Source organism: Bos grunniens, chromosome 21 (genome assembly GCF_055505025.1).
Source record: "Bos grunniens cultivar Pamir isolate PY7600 chromosome 21, Bosgru_T2T1.0, whole genome shotgun sequence".
Lineage (NCBI taxonomy): Eukaryota > Metazoa > Chordata > Mammalia > Artiodactyla > Bovidae > Bos > Bos grunniens.
The window spans coordinates 23,316,376-23,327,967 of NC_141185.1; the positions used below are offsets into that span (position 1 = coordinate 23,316,376).

Genomic DNA, 11,592 nt, shown 5'->3' on the forward strand with positions numbered 1-11,592 from the left:
TAAAAAGAGTTAACTTTTAACAATAAATTTGAATTTATACCAAAAATATTACATGCATTTTTTCTTACTCAACTCTAATTAAAAACTGTACTTATTTCACCTTTTATATATTAGACATATTATATATCTTAATTTTGTTAATAAGAAGAGCTGGGGCTACAGATTTGTTTTTTAGAAGACACTCTGTAGTCTGTTCTCCATCTAAATCATAAATCTGATATTTTACTCTTCTTTTAAACTTCCTGTGGCTCCCCAGCGTTTATAGGACAAGAAAAGGTTCCTTAGTTCTTTACCATATGGTTGTACCTATCTTTTCAGCCTCAATGCCTTATTCCTCACTTTTCTCTTTAGGTCCCAAATATAGTTTTCTGGAATTTAAGTGCTTTTGCCACTCCAGTACTCTTGCCTGGAAAATCCCATGGACGGAGGAGCCTGGTAGGCTGCAGTACATGGGGTCTCGAAGAGTCAGACACGACTGAGGGACTTCACTTTCACTTTTCACTTTCATGCACTGGAGGAGGAAATGGCAACCCATTCCAGTATTCTTGCTTGGAGAATCCCAGGGACGGCCGAGCCTGGTGGGCTGCCGTCTATGGGATCGCACAGAGTCAGACACAACTGAAGCGACTTAGCAACAGCAGCAGCAGCAGCAAGTGCTTTTGCCCAGCTTCAATTGTCCTCTTGACCTAGAATGACCTTCTTCATTTCCTTTCTTACCACATTCCCTTAAGTTCAGGACTTAATGTCATATTCTAAGACGTCTTCCATATTCACAGCTCCCCCTACCAATGCCTCTATCATGGGCTGTGTTGCACAGAATGTCCAGAGTATTGGGAAGACAGATGACAGAAAAGTAAACAATTTCAACTGTGTTAAGTGATGTAAAGGAAATTAGTATGGTGCTATGAGAAAGAAAAGTAGGATTAGGCTACTTAATGGTCAAGAAAGAGTCTTAAAAAGTGACATTTAAACTGAGACTGAAAACATAATGTTTTAGGCAGAGAGTCACATACAAAGCTCCAAAGTGAAGAGATTGGTGTATCTGAGCAACTAGAGATGAGGCCACTTGCCTCAAGTGATCAAGGGGATGATGGCACAAGATAAGGTTGGAGAGCTAAATGGAGGCCAGACCAGGTCAGTCTATACCACTGGAGGCTTTCTTTCTTCTTCTTCTTTTTTTTTTTTAATGTCAGTAGACACACATTTTATTGTCCATTGCCAATAACAAATTACCCCAAAGTGAATGACCACTTATTACCTTTCATAGTTTCTTTGAGTCTGGAATTTAGGAATGTCTGGTTCTGGCTTGAGATATCTCATGAGAATACAGTCATCTGAAGGTTTGACTGGTATGGGAGGATACACTTTCATGGTGTTTTCCTTGTGTGATTCTCAAGTTCTTGATAAGGTAGACCTCACTTTCTTTTCATGTGGGCATCTCCAAAGGGCTGCTTGAGTTGATTTTTTAATTTTTAATTAATTAATTTTAATTGGAGGCTAATTACTTTACAATATTGTAGTGGTTTTTGCTATACATTGACATGAATCAGCCATGGGTGTACATGTGTCCCCCATCCTGAATCCCCCACCCACCTCCCTCCTCATCCCATCTCTCAGCGTTGTTCCAGTGCACCGACTTTGAGTGCCCTGTTTCATGCATCGAACTTGGACTGGCGATATATTTCACATATGATGATATATATGTTTCAATGCTATTCTCTCAAATCATCCCACCCTTGCCTTCTCCCACAGAGTCCAAAAGTCTGTTCTTTATATATCTGTGTCTCTTTTGCTGTCTCGCATATTACTCAGCTATTGAAAAGAATGCATTTGAATCAGTTCTAATGAGGTGGATGAAACTGGAGTCTATTATACAGAGTGAAGTAAGTCAGAAGGAAAAACACCAATACAGTATATTAATGCATATATATGGAATTTAGAAAGTTGCTAACAATGACCCTATATGCGAGACACCACTGGAGGCTTTTAAGCAAAGGAATGTCATGCATATATTACCTTTCTTGACGCTGTTGCATAATAGATTGTAGGTGAGCAAGCATCTCAGGGGAACCAGCAAGTAGGCTATTGCACATGTTTGGGCTAGGGATAACTTTCAAACAGATGATCTTGAGATCCCACTATCTTCAGAATAGTTACTAACAGTTACAGTTGACCCTTGATCAACTTGGGTTTCTGCTATGTGGTCCCCTTACATTTGGATTATTTTCAGTTATTATGTATTAATACTACAGTACTACATCATCTGCCATCAGTTGAATTCAGGGATGCAAAATCACAAATAAAGAGGGCTGAGTGTAAAGATAGGTGGATTTTTAACTATTCAGGGGCCAACTATATGTCTCTTAAAAGTTCTTTTGAAACCCAGGTGAAGAATTATTGGGCAATATTATTATTGCTCTTGCAGTAATAAAGCCAGTGACTGAAGAAGTAGTCAGTGTTGAGGTAATGCAGGTGGCACAGGCCAAGGGAAAGAAAGTAGATTTTCTCCAAGCGCAAAGTGACACCATGGAGGGTTTTAGGCATGGAGTGACATGCTTCAGAATTTTTAAAGGTGTGTAAAAAGTAAATTATACAATTGCAAAAGCAGAAGATAACAAATATGATAGAAGGCTGTTGTAAAAATCAGAGGAAATATGATGGAGGTATAGAGTAATGGCAATGCAAGATAGTGGGGAGTAGACAGATTCTCAGTGTTTAGGACTAGACTGGATGTGGGGCATATGAAACAGAAAGATGTCCCTGGTTTCTTGAATGAACAAGTAGATAGAGGTGTCAAGTAAATAGGGGACAGTGTTGGAGGCAAGATCAGTAGTTCAATTTTGGAGATATTAAATTTTAGACATTTGTGCCTAAATAAGATTTTTTTAAGTAGACAGCTAAATATATGGATTTGAAAGTAATATACATGTAAGTATTTATAAATTAAATGACGGAGAAGGTGATGGCACCCCACTCCAGTACTCTTGCCTGGAAAATCCCATGGACAGAGGGGCCTGGTAGGCTGCAGTCCATGGGGTCGCTAAGAGTCGGACATGACTGAGTGACTTCACTTTCACTTTTCACTTTCATGCATTGGAGAAGGAAATGGCAACCCACTCCAGTGTTCTTGCCTGGAGAATCCCAGGGACGGGGGAGCCTGGTGGGCTGCCGTTTATGGGATCTCACAGAGATGGACATGAGTGAAGCGACTTAGCAGCAGCAGCAGCAGCAGCAGCAACAGCAGCAGCGTATTATGAATATAATTGTTTTTTTCATTAAAACCAAATTATGAGAATTCTTCCATATCTATAATATAGAATTACTTCATTATTTTTTTAAAGTTGCATGATAGTATAGCTGTACTATAATTTAATCAAAATTTACATATGTGGTAATTATTATGTATATTATTACATAATTTTTCAAGTATTTCTATAGGATTTCAAGAAGTAGAATTTATCGATCAAAACATATACGCATTTTGAGTTCAGATAGAAACTGCTGCCCTTGAAAAGAACTGTACCGTTTAACCAGGTATTAGAGTGCCAATTTTCCTAACATTGGACTCATCAATTTATGTTATGCTTTACAGTCTGAAAGGGGAAAATGTAATCTCAGTGTTATTTTACTTTACTTTCTTGTTATCCATGATGTTGAGCATTTTTTCATGTTTATTAGCCATTCCATTTTTTGGTTTTCTGTAAAAAAGATATGAAATCATTCTAGAAATGAAAAAGCAAAGCAAAATAAAATTCAGATATTTAAGAGAAATAAAATGAGAAGTTAAAAAATGAAGGAAGAAAAGAGAGAATAAAGGTAACAGGAAAGCATAAAGTAAAGAAGTAGAGGCGTAATTACCATTTGCTTTTTTGTTATAGTCTCATAAGGTGACTTATGAGAATTTTGAAGAGTGATTGGTTGGGGGAGGGTTAAATATTTTATGAAAATTGCGTTATGCTTTTGTGTATAAAAATATGTTAATAAAATACTAAAGGTAGGTTTTGGAAGGCATTTTAGAAATCAGTGTTGTTGTTATTGATTTTTAGTATTTATTTGTCTGGCTGCAGCAGGTCTTAGTTGCAGCATGTGGGATCTAGTTTCCTGACCAGGGAACGAACCTTGGCCCCCTGCATTGGGAGCGTGGAATCTTAGCCACTAAACCATCAGGGAAGTCCCTGGAAATCAATGTTTTAATGTCTGTTTTAGTTACCTAATAATATATATTATTACCTATATATTAAGAGACTTGAAAACACATCTGTAAATGCTCAAGAACTTTGATGGTTAAAATAGAGGATGATAATGAGGAGATCCATAAAGTATTTTTTTCCCTTGGAGTAGCCCAATGTACTTCGTAGAGCATCTGTTCTTTGCAGACTACTACTATAGTCAGAGCAAACCCAGTAAGAGGTCACCCACAGCCATGTGTATCCTGTTCTATTAATAAAGGAAATGTTGACTAGGACACTGGGGATTAGACACAACTACTTTTCTAAAATGTCATTGAATTGATCTTTATCTGTAAAGCCAACACAGACATACGAATATTTAAAATGAGCTCCTTGCCTCTCAGATTTCAGTAGGATAAAGCCTGGTGTTTCATTTCACACCCATGGAATAGTGGCTCTGAATGGCAAGAAGTCTTTAAAAATCATATTTGTTAAAGCTTTTATTTTCAAATACTACTCCAATTATTAGGGTTCTTGGAGTATATATTTTAAATTACAAAGCAGTTTAACTTGTGTTTAACTAGACTCTGAGCATTATATTCTACAACTATCCCACCAAGCAGTCTGATACTATGCTCTCAGAGTTCCAAGTTCATGGTGGTTAGACCAAGTTGGCGTGTCCCCAGAGTACACTGGCCTTCTTTGGAGGCTATTTATGATCAAATCAGTTTTGTCATTTCAACAGCAGGAATGACAAGTTAAACATAGCCCAGCACTGTGGATTCTTTGTGATGATCCCTAACTTCAAGAGCAGTTGTTTTACACTGAATGTCCTAAGTGGTGGGTCTATTAGGAAAATTGAGTCCTTTAAGCCAAACAACTATTTTTATTATTTTTTAGTTTATTTTACTCTTTTAGCTGTGTTGGGTCTTTGTTGCTGTGCATAGGCTTTCTCGAGCGGTGATGAGCAGGGGCTACTCTTTGTTGTGGTGTGCAGCTTCTCATTGTACTGGTTTCTCTTCTCTGCCTGGCTTGTGGAACACAGGCTCTAGGGTGCATGGGCTTCAAGAGCTGCAGTACGCAGGCTCAGTAGTTGTGGCACGGGCTTAGTTGTTCTGCAGCATATGGAATCTTCCTGTACAGGGATCAAGCCTGTGTCCCCTGTATTGACAGGTGGATTCTTATCCACTGTACCACCAGGGAAGTCCCAAATAACTATTGTTAAAATTGGGAAATTTGGCTACCACACATGTGCAGACTCTGTTCTAAAAATGTTTTGTGTACTAAATGATGGAATCATGAACTAAATAAGAGTCAGAAGTTGACTAATATTTACCAATACTAAAGACAATATGAAATGTCTGTTAATGCCTTGAAACTGAGGTTAACTTTTAATGATAATTTAAAGTTATTTACTACATTCTGCATGTACAGCTTATATTACTTGTGGACATGATATTACTCGGCCATATAATTTAGCTTCTAATTTCCTAATCATCTTAAGGGTGGAAGAGGAAGAAGTTATAGTACTGAAGTTTTCTTATAGTAGGTTAATTGCAAGTGTGATGAAATACGTGAATTACATGTAAAAAGTATATAGCAAGATAACATAAGACATTTGATAGCAGCAGCTTTTAAACTTTAATCCTAAATATCACAGCTGTGTTCTCATTATGCAGTCTGTACATCATGCTATCTCCTAACTTCAGTGGTCATATACAATAATAGACCTTTGGATTTAATATCTTTGACTTCACTCTTCATGCATAGTCCCAAAGTCGTGATGGGTACTAATTTGTCACTTTGCTGAAGCATGGCTTTGCATTTCTTTTAAACTGGGTAGGAGCAAATCACTGTGGTTAGAAAGTAAGCCCAGCCAATTACAGTGTGAGAGCTTCTCAGGGCAATTTAGTTGTTCCAATTTGATCATCACTATATGGTAATTCTTGTGAAGAGTAAAGATTTGCTGTCTTTGTGAAAAGTAGTCCAGAAGAAAAAAAAATGAAGAGCCAAGTGATGAGTATGATAAAAGTGAGAATGTAAAACCCTCTGAAAAGTGATGTTTATTTATTTCACCATGATTTAGGTGTATGAAGTGAGCTTATTATGCTCCACAGAGAAAGAGAAATGATTTATAAATCTATTCTGGGAATGCTGTAGCCAATATAAGAATTGCTCATCAAATAAGCATTTTTAGCAAAGTCGAAAAGGCCATTGACTTTTGGCATGATAAATATTCACCGTTTGGGGGAATAAATGGGTTCTTATCTATCAAGTACTTGAGACAGTATTTAGCACATAAAAACCATGCAAATATTATCTGCTGAGATCATGATGATTTTAATGATGATGTAATTCTGGATGAGACTGTGAGAGAAAACCAAAGACCTCTATAGGTATTTGCATACATCAGTTATCAAGGGTCTGCTGTGGTGTCTCCCAGTTAATAATAAGTATTCAAAAGTAAAATGCTTGATATGGTTTGATCAATTTATTCTCATCACTGCTTATTCCTTTAGAAGTTCTCATGAATCTCAAAAGCATAAATATCTCCATTACTTTTAAAATAATCTCAGTTAGAGTTTCTGGGGAAAAATGTGTACATCTGTGAGTGGTTTAATATGAACACATAAAAATTGAGAATTTGTTGTTGTTCAGTTGCTAAGTTGTGTCTGACTATTTGTGACCCCATGGAGTGCAGGACACTAGGCTCCCCTGTCCTTCACCATCTTCTGGAATTTGCTCAGATTCATGTCCATTGAGTCAGTGATGCTATCTAACCATCTCATCCTCTGTTGTCCCTTCAATCTTTCCTAGCACCAGGGTCTTTGCCAATGAATTGTCTCGTTGCATCAAGTGGCCAAAGAATTGAAGCTTCAGCATCAGTCATTCCAATGAATATTCAGGAGCTTATTTCTTTCAGGATTGACTGGTTCAATCACCTTGCAGTACAAATGACTCTCAAGAGTCTTCTCCAGCACCATAATTCAAAAGCATCAATTCTTCAGTGCTCAGCCTTCTTTATGATCCAACTCTCACATCCATGATCTCACATCTCACATACATGACTACTGGAAAAACCATAGCTTTGACTATACAGACCTTTGTTGGCAAAGTGATGTCTATGCTTTTTAATACCTTTTTTTCTTCACTTTAAATTTAGAATTTAAGCACCTTTAAAAGGAGCATTTTAAACATTTTAAAAATCGAGTTTAGATATTTCTCTAGGTTCTGTCTGAAAGACTTCCCCTTACTCTTGGATGCCTGGCAGATCCCTTTCCTGATCCTTAAGCCTGACCAAGTCCTGCTTCCTGCTGAAGCCTCCCAGGCTCCCCCAGGCTCATGGACTTCGTGCTGCCAGTGTACCACTCTCTGCCTTGCTGTGTTACATCCTGAATTCATAATTTGCATTTCTCATGCTAGATAGCAAGCCTGTTGACAAAGAAAGTAGGTCCTTACTAAATGTATGAATGAACCTCAAGTCATTTCACATGTAACAAAAGGAGATAAGAGAGACCTAATATTTCAAGCAAAGGACCTGGTAGGCTACAGTCCATGGGGTCGTAAAAGAGTTGGACATGACTTAGCAACTACGCAACAACAGCAATATTTCAAGCAATGCAGATGCCAGGCAGTGACCATATCAGAAAAACTGTAAGTTTCTCCCTATCCCCTGAAAAAAGATTTTAAATTTTCTTTAAAAAAAGAAATTAAATTATGTAAAAACAACTTTTATAAGAGAAGTCTTCATTCAGAAAAATCTAGAGAAGAGAAGAAATATAAAGAGGCTTTCATTTGTCCCTAAATGTTATATTGGCATCATTGGTGACATCGTTGAATTAGTGTGGTTAGTTTTTGTAAAAACAATTGAGTATCCACTGCATTTCAAGTACTCTGCTATTGTTTCTCAATGTTTCATCTTACTCAACCCTCACAGCAATCTTGTTCTGTATGTCCTTGTATTTTCCCAATTTTCAGATAAGGAAATTAAGGCTAAGAGAAGCAGTACATCCAAAGTCACAGGTAATGAGTGGCAGACTAAAATTTGAACCAGATGTTCTGACTCAATTGGAGTTTTCTACCCACCATTCTGTTCAAATTTTAATTCTTACTCACCTAGACGATTATCTGAGCACCGGAGATATTTTTCACGTTATGTCAAGATGTCTTAAGTTGTTAAGACCTACAAAGGTATGATGTATTTCCCGAGCCCTGACTCTCGCACTATCTGCACCATGGATTTATGGTTGATTTTGCCTGTCCAATCCTGTGTTCTCAGCATTAACACCTGGAATAGTAGGACCACTGAGAGGACCACGTCAAGACATCAGTGTGTCTGTAACTTTCACTGAGCATTCTCTGGCTAGGTGTGCTTTTACTGGGGGGAAATTTGCTTAGAGGGCCACAAATGAGTCAGGGTTTTCATTATGTTTAGACACCAACACTAATTCAGAGATGTCACCAACAATGCTAAAATAACACTAAAGGACAAGTGGAAACCATTTTTTTTCCTTCTCTTATCCAGATTTTTCTGAACTAAGACTTCTAAACTAAATCTTTTATTCTTTACTTCCAAGGAAAAGCACCAAGACTGTCATTGAGGTAAATGAATACATATGGGCGCTGATGGAGTGAGATTAAGAAAAAGGAAAGAGAGAAATGAGAACAGGTGTTGGAGAGACAAACTAAGAAAAGGCTTATATTTGCCCTGCTGTGCACTTGCCTACACCTGGGCCCTGGGTTCCTCTGACAGGTTTTATCTCCATGCACTTCTGTTTATAAAGAATTATTCTCCTGGACTAAGATTGTCTTCCATTTTCACTTGTTGTTTGCTGGATTCCTTTGGTTACACAGATGTTGTAATAGAAATAGGAAAACATATGTGCTGCCTCTTGATATAAAATTGTTTTTGTAAACAGTCCTTTAACTTGCCCATAAAATAACTGAGACATAAATCTTTGAGGAAAAAAACTTTGAAGAAGGAACAGAACATTAGCACTTAATCAAAGCCTCTCTTCCTTCTCCAATATCAACTCTTAATTGGGGATGGCCTGTACCTCTTTGTAAGGTTCTCTCTGCGTTACACCAGGTAGTTAAAATCATGGGATGCTGCTTTAGCAGGTGGACTGGGTAGATATGGTGAGTAATCACAAGATATAGTTTAAAACTCAATGGTAGAACAGAAAAATAAGATTTATATGTAAAAGTTTCAAGCTTGATTTCCATTACTTTGCTTTCAACTTTTCTATTTTTAGTTTATGCAAACTAGTAACACCAATTTGGGTAAAACTGTATCAGATTTTTCCTTTTCAAATGTTACCTTTCTGTACAAATATCTCTTTAGAGTAAAATTAGGATTATATAAAATGGAAAAAAAAATAGCAGAGGTGGGGCCTTTATATTGACATGGTTCCAGTTGCTGCAGAAGACTATATGATCTTTGGGTACCACATCTATTACAATAGCTGAAACTCCATCCCCGCTACCCCCACCCCCATCCCAATCCCAGCCTCCTTTGTTGGGTTCTATAGGTACAGAGCAGCATCAAGATGGTATATTTAACCTATAGCACTTTCCCACAAATGTGGATAAAGATAGTTAATGCAAGTGTCTAAAATTCTGTTCAGTAATTCAGCAGAATAAATTCTTGTTTTGGAGCAAAGAATACATGCAATGATTTTTGGAGCATTGACTAGCCTGGCAACTGGTTTGATCATCTCTTCCAGCGATCGGCTTTGAGCAATCTGAAAATCTGTACAGTCCTTTAAGCCTGATGGTTTACTTGAGTGTGGTAAGTGAGAAGTGATGTTGGGAGTTTGAGTAGCAATCGTAGAGACACATTCTTTAAAATAATTAGAAGTAAATGCAGAAACTTTGAGATGGTAGAGGTTTTAAATGGATCAGTATCTTTTTTAAATGTGATTGTCATACTTTGGTTGAAGAGATAAATGAATATTAAATGAATTAACTCTTCCCTTAAAGTGTGCCAGTAAAATCAAGGTAGATGAATGAGCACTTTTTTTTTTTTACCAAGAGAAATAGATTTCTTAGGCAAGTTATGGTGAGTGGTCTGAAAATCCTGGCTTTTTAATGCCAAAAAATAAGTTCCAGACTATTAGAGGTAATTTTTAGCCAAGGTTTTTGCATGAGTAGTTCTTGGAAGTGCTGCATGTAATCTGGCCAAGCTAGTGTAATGGCCAGTTCTTGGAATAAATAACAATGTGTCATCTCATAAGAGAGTCCTGCTGCAACAGATAATTCATACTGGTGATTTGACAACTAACCTCATTACTTTTCAGTAAGTTTTGGTCTGTATCATCTATCTTTCTAATCTGTAAATCATTCTCTGGTGTCTTCACTTTGGGAAGTGATAAAATGACTTGGCATTAGTCGCCGCTGTAGGAAAAAAATGTTAAAAAACATTGATTGGTTGCAGGATTATGCCGTTTCTTTATTTTGGGAGATTGTGAGAGCTCCACTTTGGGTAGGGTGAGTTGTAAATATAGCACATATTACTGGAAGAAATGGCAAATTAAAAAAATACTTACCTTAGAATTACCCTTGGTGAGTAATACTATATTTATTATATTTCTGTGATTCTAAACCTCTATCTCTTGTTGCATCTGACATCAAGTTAGTATAGTTATTTCCTTTTTAAAAGGAGAACTAACATAAAATATATATGTTCTTTGTAAGATAATCCCCATTTTAGAAACATTAAAATATGGGGAAAATAGGAATTAAGGAAATAATGTTGGCTAAGGTTTGTTTGAGATTCTGGCACAGTGTTTTAGGAAACTAATTGTTGATAATCTTGGACAGTATGTAATTTTGTTGGCTCTCTGTTTTTGCCACTCAGTAAAACAAATTGTTGAAAGATTTTGCTAGAGGTTTCCTTCTTGATTTTGTACTGTGTTGGTAAATCTTTTCACAGGGACCTTCTTTTAGCAAGTCGTTTAATAAATACATGAATATGCATGCTGTTTTACATACATATAATATTTTAAGAATGGGGTATGATTTGAGCTAAGGGGAGAAAATTGAGATATTATATTGGGTTGGCCAAAAAGTTTGTTCGAGTTTTCTGGTGGCATCCCCAAATGAACTTTGTGGTCATCCCGTACTTCAAAACAAAATACTAAAACTAATATAGCAAATTTTTCATGAACATTTGAAAATACTGCAAAAAGCTTAGAAAAGTTGGCCAATGACTGTTCTCTATCATTAGTGAGACAACAGTGGGGACAGCTACACTTGGCAAATGTGATACTCTGTATATTATTCAGTTATTTAAATGTAAACATGTTTATCTGAACAGTTTACATTGTTTTTCATATACTGGTATTTTTTTTTTTAACTTAAATATCTTTGGAATAATTGGTGGGCTAAAGCCCAGAATACAGTATGATTTCCATTACTTATA

General features: G+C 36.8%; 1 protein-coding gene across 8 annotated transcripts in view; it reads left to right on the forward strand.

Moving 5' to 3' along the window:
• The window catches only part of SLC25A21 (solute carrier family 25 member 21), a 528,802-nt gene that overhangs the window by 154,069 nt on the left and 363,141 nt on the right, over positions 1–11,592 (forward strand). For 2 of the 8 annotated variants that reach the window (XM_086363518.1, XM_086363523.1), the window contains exon 1: positions 1,161–10,733. The exons of 5 other annotated variants lie outside the window; for them this stretch is intronic. The gene's annotated coding sequence lies outside the window, so the exon portion shown is untranslated. Of the gene's footprint in view, positions 1–809; positions 10,734–11,592 lie in introns of those variants that run through there. One more of the 8 variants, XM_086363528.1, reaches the window with a different exon arrangement.